This window comes from the organism of the source record quoted next, unplaced genomic scaffold, assembly GCF_019419815.1.
Source record: "Pyrus x bretschneideri cultivar Hongxiangsu unplaced genomic scaffold, Pyrus_bretschneideri_v1 Contig7, whole genome shotgun sequence".
Classification (NCBI taxonomy): domain Eukaryota; kingdom Viridiplantae; phylum Streptophyta; class Magnoliopsida; order Rosales; family Rosaceae; genus Pyrus; species Pyrus x bretschneideri.
Window position 1 is genome coordinate 5,828,635 of NW_025999809.1, and position 13,864 is coordinate 5,842,498.

Genomic DNA, 13,864 nt, shown 5'->3' on the forward strand with positions numbered 1-13,864 from the left:
CACAATGTTGTCTTAGGGGAGTTGTCAAGTGCTTGTGAGTTGTTAAGTGCTTGTCCTAACAAATAATTATGCATGGTTTCGACTCCCTATGGAACCATGTTGGGCATTTTTGAGCTACATTAATTTTCTCTCTTATTTTCTTTTTTTATATTTGTAGTTTAATTTCTCTTATTATAAAAGAATCATCTAATTTTCATTTTATTTGAAGATCATTTAGCCATCCATATATAAAAATAAAGGGTAAATTACACAAAACTATATCAACTATGGGTCAAACCATAATCTCATATCTCATGTTTTAAACATTGCAATGTCAACTTATGAATTCGTTGCAATGTCAGACCTGTCACATCCGGCCCGGGGTCCACCACATCTCGGACCCGCTCCACCACCGTAGCACGATATTGACCGTTTTGAGCCTCGACCATGCCCTCACGGTTTTGTTTCTGGGAACTCACATGAGAACTTCCCAGTGGGTCACCCATCATGGGAGTGCTCTCGTGAGCTACTCGCTTAACTTTAGAGTTCCAATGAAACCCGAATCCAGTGAGCTCCCAAAATGCCTCGTGCTAGGTAGGGATGAGAATATTCATATAAGGATCACTCCCCTAGGCGATGTGGGATGTTACAATCCACCCCCCTTAAGGGCCCTGACGTCCTCGTCGGCACACCACGACCAGGGTTAGGCTCTGATACTAAATTGTCACATCCCGGCCCAAGGGTCCACCACATCCCGGGCCTGCTCCACCACCGTAGCACGATATTGTCAGCTTTGAGCTCCGACCGCGCCTTCACGGTTTTGTTTCTAGGAACTTACACGAGAACTTCCCAGTGGGTCACCCATCATGAGAGTGCTCTCGCTGCGCTACTCGCTTAACTTCGGAGTTCCAATGGAACCTAAATCTAGTGAACTCCCAAAAGGCCTCATGCGTGGTAGGGATGAGAATATACATAAGGAGCAATCCCTTGGGCGATGTGGGATGTTACAAGACCTCCATTAAATTTTCTGTCAGTTTGACTATTAAATGATGACTTGACAATAATAAGATCCACTTATCACCCATTTGAATTTAAAAATTAAAAAGTGAAGAATTTTTTATCTGAAAATTTTAAAATTATTAAAAACCCTATCTCTCCTCGTGTTTCTCTCTCTCTTCTCTCTCGTCGCTTCTTGATGGCCGTCTGCGGCGAGTCCTCTGTCATGAAAGCCACCTGAACTTGAGATCCAGCTACAGTATAAGCTTCTCACCGGCGATTCCTGGACTTAACGATGATCGAGACTTTCCCAATCCTCGTCTATCTGTCATCAAGGTTTTAAAGATCGGCAAGGGAGCTCTTAAGTGCATCGTGAGAATTTGAAGCGGCGTAATTGCCATTGCCGTTACTGACGTGGTTGCCCTTGCTGGTGGAATCGAGGGCGCTAGGGATTTTAGAGTAGTTTTTGTACATTATTGACATTAATTGTTGCCCGCCACCCTACATGGATTTGAGAGTGCACATTGTAAAATCTGCATTGGCCTATATATGTAAACTAATATTTTGAGCATCACTCAAATATAATGTTTCTTTGCACTTGTGTTTACTGAATTGAGAACAAGGCATTAATCATATATTCAAACCTCACTAATTAACATTTATCTTCATTAGATGACATAAATACATCATCTTATTTGTTCTAACCTCAAATTAAACTCTAAAACAAAACAGTAAAACCAAAATTGGATGCTGCAAATCAATCGTAAATTTCAACCTAAACTTTACCAGGATCTCCTCATATCACAAACAAAATCTGCGTTAGCACTGTGTAAAGCCACGACTGCATCTCCAGGCTTGCAGAGTCCCTTTGCCCTTGCTGTTGAACTGCAAACTGCATGCTCTATTCTGGGGACTCAGCATGAGAATCTCTATAGGGAGCTGATAGGAGCATATTTAGGCGACTTACTTAGCTTGTTTTCGTGCATTTATGTTGTTAATTCATAGTTGTTTTAGTAGTTTAAGCTATTTTCATTTGTTTTTAGGTCCTCATGACAAAGGGAGCAAGAAAGTGCATTTTGAGGCTATTTGGAGCATTTTTGGGCATGGATTGGATAGCTTAATCATGGAGCAAAGAGGATGGACGAAATTGAAGCCTTGTATGCTCTTTGGGACATAAAACAAAGGGCCTAGCCTAATCAAACAATCCTTTGAGCCATGCAAAAACCTCTAGCCGAATCAAACAATTCATCAAAGCCATGCAAAACCACCATTCACACACACATCACCTAACAACATCCCTTGCCGTGGCCTTCCATAGCATTTCCAGCATTCCCCCTTTACATTCCACATGCATTCCATACTTCTCCTAGCTGTTTTTCCATCATTATTTCAACCACCATTCACTCTTTAATCCACATGCATTCATCATCATTCACCCTAGCTTCAATTCACATGCAAACACATGCATTTCCAACACCAAACACAACCATTGCCGTGCCTTCCACACCAATTCCAGCTTTTCTTCATCATTGCAGCCACTTTGCCCTTTTATTTCTGCATTAAACCTATTTCCTTTCCCTAAATTCCAGCCATCTTCCACACCTTTCCAACCTAGCTGCACCCTACATACATTAATAAGTCATTCTTTTCATATTGCAGCCACATTCCACACCTTTCCAACCTAGCCACATGCATTTCCAGCATCCACACACTTTGCCGTGCATCCCCCTTCAATTTTCCAGCCATTCCATGTCATTATTGCAGCCACATTCTCTCACATTCTCACCCATTCTCTCCCTATAAAACCATGCAATCCCATCACACAATTCATTCATTCCACACCACCATTCTCATTACCACAACACACCACAACACAACAAGCAAAGCCGTGCCTTTTCACTTCCATTTCCAGCAACCCCTCTTCTATTTCCACCACTCCCCAACCCTCCAAAACACTACCCAACCATTCCCATTCATACACAATACACACCAACAATATCCTTAGACCTTGTACTACAACCAAGAGGAGGAGAAAGGCCTAAACGTTCATACAATTCAAGTTTGAGTTGTTGGAATTTTTAGGTGTTTTCTTTTCCTCGATTTCAATATTTAATTTCAATTCTCTTTGTCTTGTACGTATGAGGAACTAAACCCCCCCTTGGCTAGGGGGGATTCGAAATACATGTTTATGCTTGCAATATGATTTGATTACTTCTAATTACGTTTCATAAGTTGTGAATTCAATTTACTTATCTATGTGATTGACAACTTATTTATGTATGTTTATTGAGAGTGCACGCTTAATTTTCATGCATGAATATGACGCTAGAATATAAGTAAGTTTCACCTAATAGTTATGAACTTATATTCACAAGTAGTGGAGGTTGCTTATAAACAATCGCGTTAAGTAAATTCTTGGCATAAGTTTCATGCAATTCATAGTAACGAATGCCTCGTCAACACTTATGGTTTTCAAAGAACTTAATGATTCTTGCTTGTATCTCTATTATGCAATTCATGTAGGGAACTTGTGGGGAATGCTTTGGGTTGTTGTATGCAATCATCCAATTCATTAACTTAAGGAAAACTTGACGGTTAATTTAAGCGGACCTAATTAACCCGGGGTGTTGAGAATTCATGGTTTATTGAAAAGCAATTAGAAATCATTTTGTGTGCAAGTATAACATGTGTGGAGATAAACCCCTTAGCTAGCTTCCCATCCATTCAATTCCATCAAATTCGTATTTACAATTTGTTTTCTTTACAATCTGTCCATTTTAGTTTAATTTCGTCAAAACCTCAATCCCCCCCCCCCCATATTTTGTTTAGTCTTAGTCTTAATCTATCTTATTTTGAGTTTTGCATTCTTTGAGTCTAGTATAGTGTTTTAAACTTGTTTTTACGTTTTTGAGTCAAATCCAAGTGATTAACAGTCCCTCCTAATCCCCGGTCCAGAACGATCCCTACTTACATACTTACTACAATTGATAAAAAGAGGGTTTAATTTGTGTGCGTATAATGTTCGCATCAGGAGCTGAGCTGAGAAGAAGCAGAATACCTCGATCAGTAAACAAGGTCATGCCTTGCCGGAGCTGCATTGCTGCATGAGCACTCAAAAAGTGTTGTTATCTCAGGAATCACCACGAACAAAATTGGAATGCTTGGCGTGTACCTAGCCACAAGCTTCGCTGTGCTTCCTCCTTTCATCAGCACTAAAATCATCACCGCCTTGATGCAATTCGTCATCTGCACTACAGAGGAGGCCAAGCTCTCTAATGGAGACATAGGCATGGGTGCAGCTTCCATTTTTGTCTTGAGAAGCTTCATGTAATTTATAGAATCCTTTGCAGCAACAGAGATTTCAGCCATGGTTTAAACTGCGATTTCAGGATAGGCTCCCACTGCCGTTTCTCCGCTGAGCATCACAGAGTGAGTTCCATCAAGAACAGCGTTGGCAACATGTGTGGCTTCGGTGCGCATGGGACGAGGGGAATTGATCATCGATTCAATCATCTGAGTAGCCATAACCACTGGCTTTCCTAGCCTATTTGCCTACTCTATCATCAATTTCTGAGCTAAGAATATATTCTCAATTGGAATTTCCATTCTGAGGTCACCCCTAGCCACCATAAACGTGTCCGAGTTTGCAAGAATGTCATCAAAATTCAAAGCCCTTTCTTGATTCTCAAACTTGGACCAAGGCTGATCCTGAGATTTTGAAGACCCTGTGCAAGACTCAAATGGAGGCTTTTACATAGTCTAAGTTTTGGTTGCTATATTTTCTTTTATATTTTATATTTTTTTCTCATGTATAAATTTGATATAAACACAAAAGAAAAAAAAAGAAAAAAAAAAAGAAGCATGTTTTTGTAGCTATATACCTATTTGCATTCTCTATGTTTTTGGGTTCGAAACTCCTTACATTTTAAACATAAAAAGCCTTTCTCGTATATTGTTCGGTTAGAAATCATTTGTTTTTGTTTCACTTAAAATTAAACACAAATAGTATCTAACGAAAATTGGCCGCACAATGTATGACAAATGGCTAGGATGTAGGGATCCCTAGGATCCCCACAAAGTGGATCCGGAGAGGATTCTTTTCCCATATCACCGTACATATATCATAATTAGAACCAATCATGCTCTTTAGTATCAACTAGTTAAACAATCACTGGTTATGATATTTGTAGCATCTTATAGTGAATTGTTAGTTTTTTATTGTGTTCCTAAATTGAGAATGATTATAACCCCCACTAGGTTGATTGTGGTTAGATTAGATAATTTCAAGATTCGTGTCTTAAAACAAGTAAACCAAATTAATCTAATAGTAATCAATGGGGGTAAGCATCACTTGGTCACCTCCACTTAAGTGTTAGGAGCAAAGTTGTACGAGGATCCTCCTTGTAAGAGGGCCAGACCTAGGTTGGTTCCAGTCAGGTATTTCAGCTTGACGTTCGGCCTTCAACTTGTTTACTTCCTCAAAGAGTTGTAGGACAAGAGGGTCCTGAGTGGAGTCAGGTACCGCTGGATCATTATTATGTAAGTTTCTATCTCCTCTTGGAAGTAGGAAAGCTTGGTCAAGGGCATGAGATTTTTCTTTAGACTCATCGTACTGACTTCCAGGGCGAGCCTGTCGAAACGCCCCTAAGTCCCCCATACCTTCATATTCCTCTAGGACATGTCGCTCATTCTCTAGATTGGCAATTGGCTTGGGGCATTGAAGAGGACCGAACCTTTCAGAAACCCTTGGATCATTGACCTTTGAGCTTATGTGGATGGGGTTCTCTCGACGTTGCCTTAGGAAGTCCCAGCAGTCGCGATAAACGACTTTTGATCCTTCTACAAGAATGTGCCTTCCTCCACTTCTCCTGCTTCGAGTTGAAGCAGCTGGGTCGAGAGAGGTCTCATATTGATCAACACCTTGATGAGTAACTTGCTCCCCATTAGGGATATCCATGTTGAAGGTAGGTGGTCCCCCGTGTTGGGGGGCACCCAAGTGGTGGTTGACTTCCCCGGGGGCGATGAGTTCATGTGTTTGAGTATGTCTAGCTTCATGGAGCATTCCGAAGAGCTTCTCATAGTGCTCCTGGAGGATCTCATTCTTTATCGCTATCTTGTTGTTCTGAGCCTCTAGCTCATCGACTTTAGCCTGAAGAGCAAACCTCTTTCGTTCCTTTTTTCGTTGCTTTGCACTAAGTGCGAGGGGGGTGTCGTTCTGCGTGTTGTGGCTCCCTTCACTCCCCATGATGGAGAAGGGTGCCTGGTTGAAAGAAAGTGTGCGAATGGTGGAAACCAGCCTGACAATGCTGGAGAGAGTAGGAATAAGTATGATTCCCACAGACGGCGCCAAATGTTGATGCACAAAATCGCGCGAGGACTTTGGTACAACAGAAAGTGTCAAGTTTGTGACATTCGCTAGGTTGCTCTGGTCATTAGTGTGGATAAGTATGTAAATGAATAGAGACAGGTAAGCAAATAACACAAGATGTACGTGGTTCACCCAGATTGGCTACGTCCACGGAGTAGAGGAGTTCTCATTAGTTGTGAAGGGTTTACACAAATACATAGGTTCAAGCTCTCTTTTTGTGAGTTCTAGTGAATAGTTTAGTACAAATGACATTAGGAATTATTGTGGGAGAATGATCCCCTTTTATAGAAGAGAGTTTCTAATTTTGTTGTGACATTGACACGTGTCGTGCTGTGATTGGCCTCTGATATCGACACATGTTGAGCTGTGATTGGCCTTTGATACCGACACATGTCGCGTTGTGATTGGCCTCCTAGTTGGAGGAAAAGTCTTGTGGGTCCTTGACGGTATGTTGTTGACCGGTGCTTAGTAGTTTCGGGATTGGTCAAGTATGATACAAACAAGATTTAATTTTGTGCTTCAAATCTCTTTTTTTACCAGTTACATTTGATCTGATTTGATCATAGCCGTTGGATTACAAGTAAAAACAAAACAACAAATTTAAAATATGGCAATTTGGTGGGTTCAAAATAATTTAAGTCAGCAATTAAAATATAAGGTTTAAAACCCCCTCAAATTATTTTGAACCCCCCAATTAAAATATAAGGTTTAAAATAATTTGAGAGGGTTTTAAACCTTATATTTTAAGTTTTATCCCATAGGTTGGAGATCATGAAAGAAGCTAAAGAGCAGCAAGAAGGGGCGGTCACCCCTCTTCTCGTCGAAAAAGAAGCCCTGGAGCGGGTAACTGCCCTTCTAGTCGGTCAGAAAACCTGCAAACTCCAACTGGTTCCTCTGCTGCTGTACAGCATCCGTTGCGCGTAGGCCTTTTTTATTTTTTATTATTTTTTGAAATCCCAGGTACTATTGGCGAATAACGAAAAAATAAGACGAAATATGGGCATTTTCGGTACGGACCGAAGCTGCAACTATTGCAGAAACGGCAGTTCAAATGATTCACGAGGAAGAAGAATGCGGCCAGCTATTTAAGTTGAAACGCACAGTTTCATTTTTGTTGTGGCTACCAATGAAAATATAGCTGCAAGCCACTTATGATTGTTTTCTTATTTTTTTATAATTATTTTTTAATAATAACAAAAGATGTTAGAGCATTAATTTTATTAATCTAGAGTTTAGAGTTTTATTAAAAAAAAAAAATATAATAAAAAAAAAACAGTAACTCACTGTAAGAAGTGTATTTTTGAATGTTATGTGTTAAATAATAAGCTTAATTAAAAATAAATTTGAAGCTTCAATACAAGCATACTTTTTTAAGGTGTAAAACACTTATGTATATGATATATACATAATAAGTTTACTCAAATAGTTCTGGGTTCCCGCCTAGGCGTTAGATGATATATAATAAATTTACTCAAATCTGCCTAGGTGTTAGGCTTCAGTTCACCGTTCGACTAGCGTCTAGCATTTTGTAGAACCTTCAACCTTGATTATAAACGACATTAATATTGCCTACTATCTAAAAGGATTTGATTGTCTACAATTTTTTGGGACCTTTTACAACATCAAATTCCGCCCCTCCTCTCGACAATTTATAGCTTCACCACTGTTGGAGATGGTCTAAGGGAGTGTAGTAAATTCAGGATTTGATAGGATTTTATATGACTTTAAAATCCAGGTATAGTCAATCAAGTTTTAAAAGAGGAATTTAAAAGACTTTGAAATCATGGTGTAGTCAACTTAAGATTTAAGAGGATTTTGAAGAATACATTCAAATCCAGCGGTAGTCAATTAGGATTTTAAAAAGTCAATTCAAATCTGTAGGTATTCAAAATGTCATAAAATTTGAGGGATTTCTTTAACACTATGTTTGGATAAAGAAATTTAAGATTACTAAAGAATTTTAAAATGACGGGATTTTATTTTCTAGATTTGTGAATTTTCTTGTTTGTTTAACCTAAAAGAATAATAGAATTGAATACGAAATTTGTTATTTTTAAACTCTCTCAATCATAGAAATTGGGAAATGACACATATTATATTTACATAAAATTTAAACTTGGGAATTGGAGGTTCCAAATTCCAAGTTTTTTTTCCACACGGAAATTCTAAATTTCTATGTTTATGAATTCAAACAAAGGAATTTGTGCATGTCAATTTATAAATTCTGACTTTTATCCAAATTTTAAGTTTATTTCCTTCATCCAAATATAGTGTAAGTAAATGATTTTGTATAATTTGGGAGTGAATTTTATGCATAAAAAAGGCTACAAAGAATCTCATTTCCCCCCTAGGATTTCTTTTCAAGCTTCAATTTGACTTTTATCTCCCAAGCCGCTATAAGCACCAAATTGAACTCTGAGACCTTTCTTCTTCATTGTGTTCTTGGGTCCCACTCTTTCTTGGTATGCATCTGTTAAGTGGTCAATTTCCTTTTCTTTCTTTCTTTTTTGTTATGGTAATTTTTCGGAAGATTATGGTTTGTGGGTTTTTCTCCTTTGATTTCAAAAATTGTTTGTGAACAGTATGAGGTTTTTTGTTGGGTAAAAAATATGAAGGTTTTGTTGTTGATTTTGCTCGGTTTGTAGCTGGTGTTGTGTTTCTAATATTGAATGTGCTTCTACTAGTAATTTTTCATTTCTTCTCTCTCTCTCTCTCTCTCTCTCTCTCTCTGTCTAGTTGTATCAATTCGTTCTTGTTGGATTTTCGAAATCAAGATTTGTATGTGAACTAGAGATGTAACTGAGAGGCATTTCTTTGTGTGAATGCTCTATATAATTGCCCAGAAAACATTTGACAAAAATAGCACATAATTTTATGAAATCCTTCACTTAAAAAACTCTATTAAAATGCTTTGAAATCTAAATTGTCTACGCCCACAAAATTCCACCAAAGGAGAACCCATTTATCGTGCATTTATAGTGTTTAAGGGTGCCTTTACTTGGGAATGGCCCAAGTTAGGTTTGTATAATTTCCCTATGTTTGTATCAGTCCCAATATGGTAGTATAGTCCTCCGCAATAACGTGCTGATTTTATTTGGTCTCTTCAACTCAATACCCTGCAGTTTAATCTATATAGGTCATTCTCAATGACTTGAAACAAGTTTGACAATTTAACAATTATTAACACTATGAATCCCATGTCAAAGAAATAATAGATCTTGTATATGCTTGTAAGTAGTTTAACTACTTATCATATCATCAATTAGTTTTATAGTGACCTCAATTTCTTTATAGTATTAGATTGTTCCATGGTACTTAATTTATGTTATCCGCATAGTAAACTTGAAAATTTATTTCCAATGAAAAAGAGCATACATAAATCCCTCATAAAATTTGCTAATTAATATTATGATGATACCTCAATAATATACTATCATATGATGCATTATACCATGTTAATATCATAATATGAATTAGCACTCAAAATCTAATAAAATACAGTAGGATATTTTAATACACCAGTACCTACAAGCCTATATCCTGTTCTACTAACAAATATAACAATCATCAAATGACAAGTGTCATAACCTTGACCTTGCATACCCTATCACCTACCAGGAACACTTTCCACAACTGTATTTTCAGGCTTATCTCCAATTTAATTCATTTTCTTTCAGTCTAGTTACCTATATTAGCTAGGAAAACCTACACCTTCATCGAACAAAAACCAATTTAACTTTGTAAGAAAATTTCCATGGGGAGGACTGGATTGTTTGATCTTGAAAGACACTTCGCCTTCTATAGAGCATATCACAGCAACCCGGTTAACGTTTTGCTACACACTTTCTTAGTGTGGCCATTAATCTTCACTGTTGATGTTCTTCTCCACTTCACACCACCTCTCTATAATTTCCCATCTGGGTTAAACTATCACGGTTTCGAGTTGAATGTTGGGTTGGTTTTGACTTTGATTTATGCTATCTTTGTGTCAAATTGGACAAGAAAGCTGGATCCTTGGCAGGTTTGCTATTGTTTCTCACCAGTTTTGGAGCCAGTGTTCTTGCTAGTGGCCTAGGGTTTGCTAAGTCATGGAAGCTTGTTCTTGCTGTTCAGGCTTTCTGCTGGCCTGCACTGCTCATAGGCCATGGTGTTTTTGAGAAACGAATACCAGGCCTTGCAGACGGCTTTTTTGAAGGATTTATGGAGCCGTACTATGTGTTGCTTGAGTTTCTTCAATCAGCCTTTGGCTATGAACCCTATCCAGGGTTTAATAAGAGCGTGAAAGAAAAGATTGAAGCTGATATCAAATCGTGGAAGGTGATCAAGAATCAAAAGAAACTCTCCTGATTAGCCTAATGAAATGTAGTGAAATGGAGCCGGAGCCCCTTTCTCTCTCGCACAGAAAACACCCCAAATTCCCTGCTCTTCGCCCGACTCCTTCCTTTAATTGGGGTCAACCCTTTGACCTACCCCCTTTCCTTCTCCTCTCCAGCCCGCTACCCCTCCCTTAATTCCTCCTCCTTCTGCCCCCCTTCCTCTTATTTCTTTCCAGCCCCACTCCTTTCCGTCCCCTCTCTTTATTTTTTCCGGTAATCCTCCTGCATGTCTAGTTTTCTTGAGTTTGTCTCAACCTGACTGAGCTTGTTTCATATCTGGGCTTTTATGCCCCTTTCTTCCTCCACTGCTTCTCCTCATCGTCAGTCCTCCACCGCCGACCTTGACTACTCGGCCCATCGCGTGTCTCCCATCGGCAGCTCACTTTGGAGTTTGATTGTTAAAGTATTTTTAGAACTATTTGATAAGATTATAAGGACGCTTTTTACGTGGGTGGCTCGTTCACTCCCGTATTTCATTTATCCAGCTTGTTTGTGAATCTTCTTCTTGATGGTTGAGGCGGATCCACGATGGCAGTGCAGCTGTTGTAGTGGAGGCAGCAGCCTTTTGGGTCTTGGGCTTTTGTTGTTGTGGGATTGCTATTTTTTGGCATTTGTGTTGTATTTTCTTTTGGACTATGCTTGTTGTTAAGTACATCTAATTTGCACCAATTATGCTTTATTAACTTTATGAATGTACTCTTTTGGTGTTAATATGTTTCGATGCTACTTGAAACTTTAATTCTCTTGCCAGATATGGCTCGGTTTCTTCGGATGTTTACTTTCAGTTTAAAATGAAAAATACAAGGAGACTACTTATTTAGACCATATGTGTAGACATCTAATGTGTTAAACGACATATGCCTAACAACTAATTAATTCACTAAAATTGTTTTCATTTTTTGGACGAAGATTTATTAAATGTTCATATAAAGTTGCATGTTGTACAATTCACAAGTTAATTCATCAAAAAGCAAGCTGCTGAAGATGGATTGCATCATTGAATCTCAATCTACCTTCCTCTTTTGTTTTTGTCCAAACGTACGCATAATTGCCATTGTGGGTCCATATTAGGTTGGTGTTGGCGTGCAAGGCAATCATTTGTTCTACGTGTTTCAATGAGTGCAGTTGTTGGCAAAAGCAAATCAAATAATGAAGTGAATAACTGTGCCGTCCATCTTAATTACTGTTAAACTGTAAAATAATAAGAAATTAACACTTGACCCGGATGCAGAAAAATACGGAGGTAAATTATCTGTCTTCTATTTGGGTGACTTTTCCATCTTCTTCTATTTTATACGATCACAGTTAAGTCACGTCAATATTTTATATTAATTTTTTATAGAGATAATAAGACAAAAAGCAATAGGAATATAAAATGTTGACGTAGTTTAACCGTGACCGCACAAATAAAAAGGGATAGGAAGGACATCCAAACAAGAGGGCAGACAATCTACCTCTGAAAAATACTGACTTGGCACACGTACGCAGACAATACAGTGTCTTGTGTTAAAGATATTATGATATGTATAAATTTACCTCAACAGGTTCTTCGGTGAAGCAGAATGCTTTCTTGCAACCAGGTTTTATGTCCCCTTTTCTATTGTATTCTGTCTTCTTACTTTATGAAAGATAGATAAGGTCTACGATTGCTCTCTTTTATGTATTAACGATATTTTTTTTTTAAGTTGTACTTTATAGATTATTTTTATAAAATATTAGTCAAATCAGAAATATTTAAGACATCTAATTGCGTTCAAAGAAATAAAATACTTTGTTATATATTACACAATGAAATTTGATCTTGATAATTAAACAGACAAATAGTTTCGGATTGAATTGAATTTTTGAAAGGATGATCTATGAATCGAGACTTACAAAATAAACGGTTCAGATCGTTGAAATTCGATGTGGAGTAAGCCCCACACCTAATATCTATTTTTTTTTCAAAAAATAGGGATTCCTTTGTGCATATATATTGTTTGGATCATAAACAAAAATAAGACATGCTATCGACCTTATCCATTTTTATTTACACAAAAGTCATACGGCTTCGGGCCACCAACTTTGAAGCCCAAAACCACGGCTCGGATGACGGTCTCATTTTTCTATAACCCATTTGAAGGCTTGGACAAAGTTCTCTACGAAGCGCATCTGCCAGGCAGACAACTAGAACCTGAGAATATTTAGCCCCATTAAATACCTAAGCACATAATATCCGTTGATGTCACTAATGGGATCATACGAAACGCCACAAGGCACAGTTGAAAACCACCTACCAAGAATTACAGTCACGGTTAGCCAAATGATCAATCTACTCATGTTGCAGCTCAGCGATAAGGTAGAAGTTGCTCCTTCTCCATTGCCTATAAATAGAACTAGAGGCCTTCTAAGTCCTTCTCGTTTACTTTCACGGCGGAGGCTTCTGCATTGAAAGCGCCTTTTCTCCCACGTATCATGACCACCTCAACTCCTTGGCCCCCGACTCCAATGGCGTTGCCGTTTCTGTCTAGTACAGGCTTGCGCTGGAGCACCCTCACCCATCTGCCTAGGACAATTCGTGGGCTGCTATCAAATGGTCGCTTCCCATTTTGATGGAACGCAAAATGATGATGAAGAAGAAGATGAAGATTGGCTAAGTAGCTATGCGGATTCACAATGCGTGTTATTCGTTGGGGACAGCGCCGGAGCTAATATAGCCCACCACATGGAGGGAGAGTAGGCTCTGAGGGGAAGGTTGGTGTTAAGCTGATTGGGGTTGTGTTGGTCGATCCATATTTCTGGGGGGAAGAACCAATTGGGGGAGAGCTCACTGCCCCGGCAGCTAAAAGGGAGCTTATTGCTGCATTGTGGCGTTTTACCTTCCTTTTGAGTATTGGATCCGATGACCCGCATTTCAACCCGCAAAAGGATCCTAAAATTTGGAGATTTGGAGTGTGGGAAAGTGATGGTTTTTGTGGCTGAGTTAGATGCGCGCGCGCGCACACATATATGTGATGTTTAACTTTGTGTTCTAATGTTAGATTGGACCACAGGTTAAACAATATATCTTTCGACCACACAATTTGCAACACTATTTAGTAATTAAGGTGGTGCAGATGTCAAATACTGTTCATGAAGTTTGTTGTAAACATTAAGAAATAAAATT

At 38.6% G+C, this 13,864-nt stretch overlaps 3 pseudogenes; 2 read left to right on the forward strand and 1 right to left on the reverse strand.

The window, feature by feature from the left end:
* Positions 1 to 1,757: 1,757 nt before the first annotated feature.
* On the reverse strand, positions 1,758 to 6,220 carry LOC103958909 (annotated as a pseudogene).
* Positions 6,221 to 10,001: 3,781 nt separating this feature from the next.
* LOC103958833 lies at positions 10,002 to 11,430 on the forward strand (annotated as a pseudogene).
* A 1,377-nt stretch (positions 11,431 to 12,807) lies between these two features.
* On the forward strand, positions 12,808 to 13,720 carry LOC125472554 (annotated as a pseudogene).
* Positions 13,721 to 13,864: the final 144 nt, after the last annotated feature.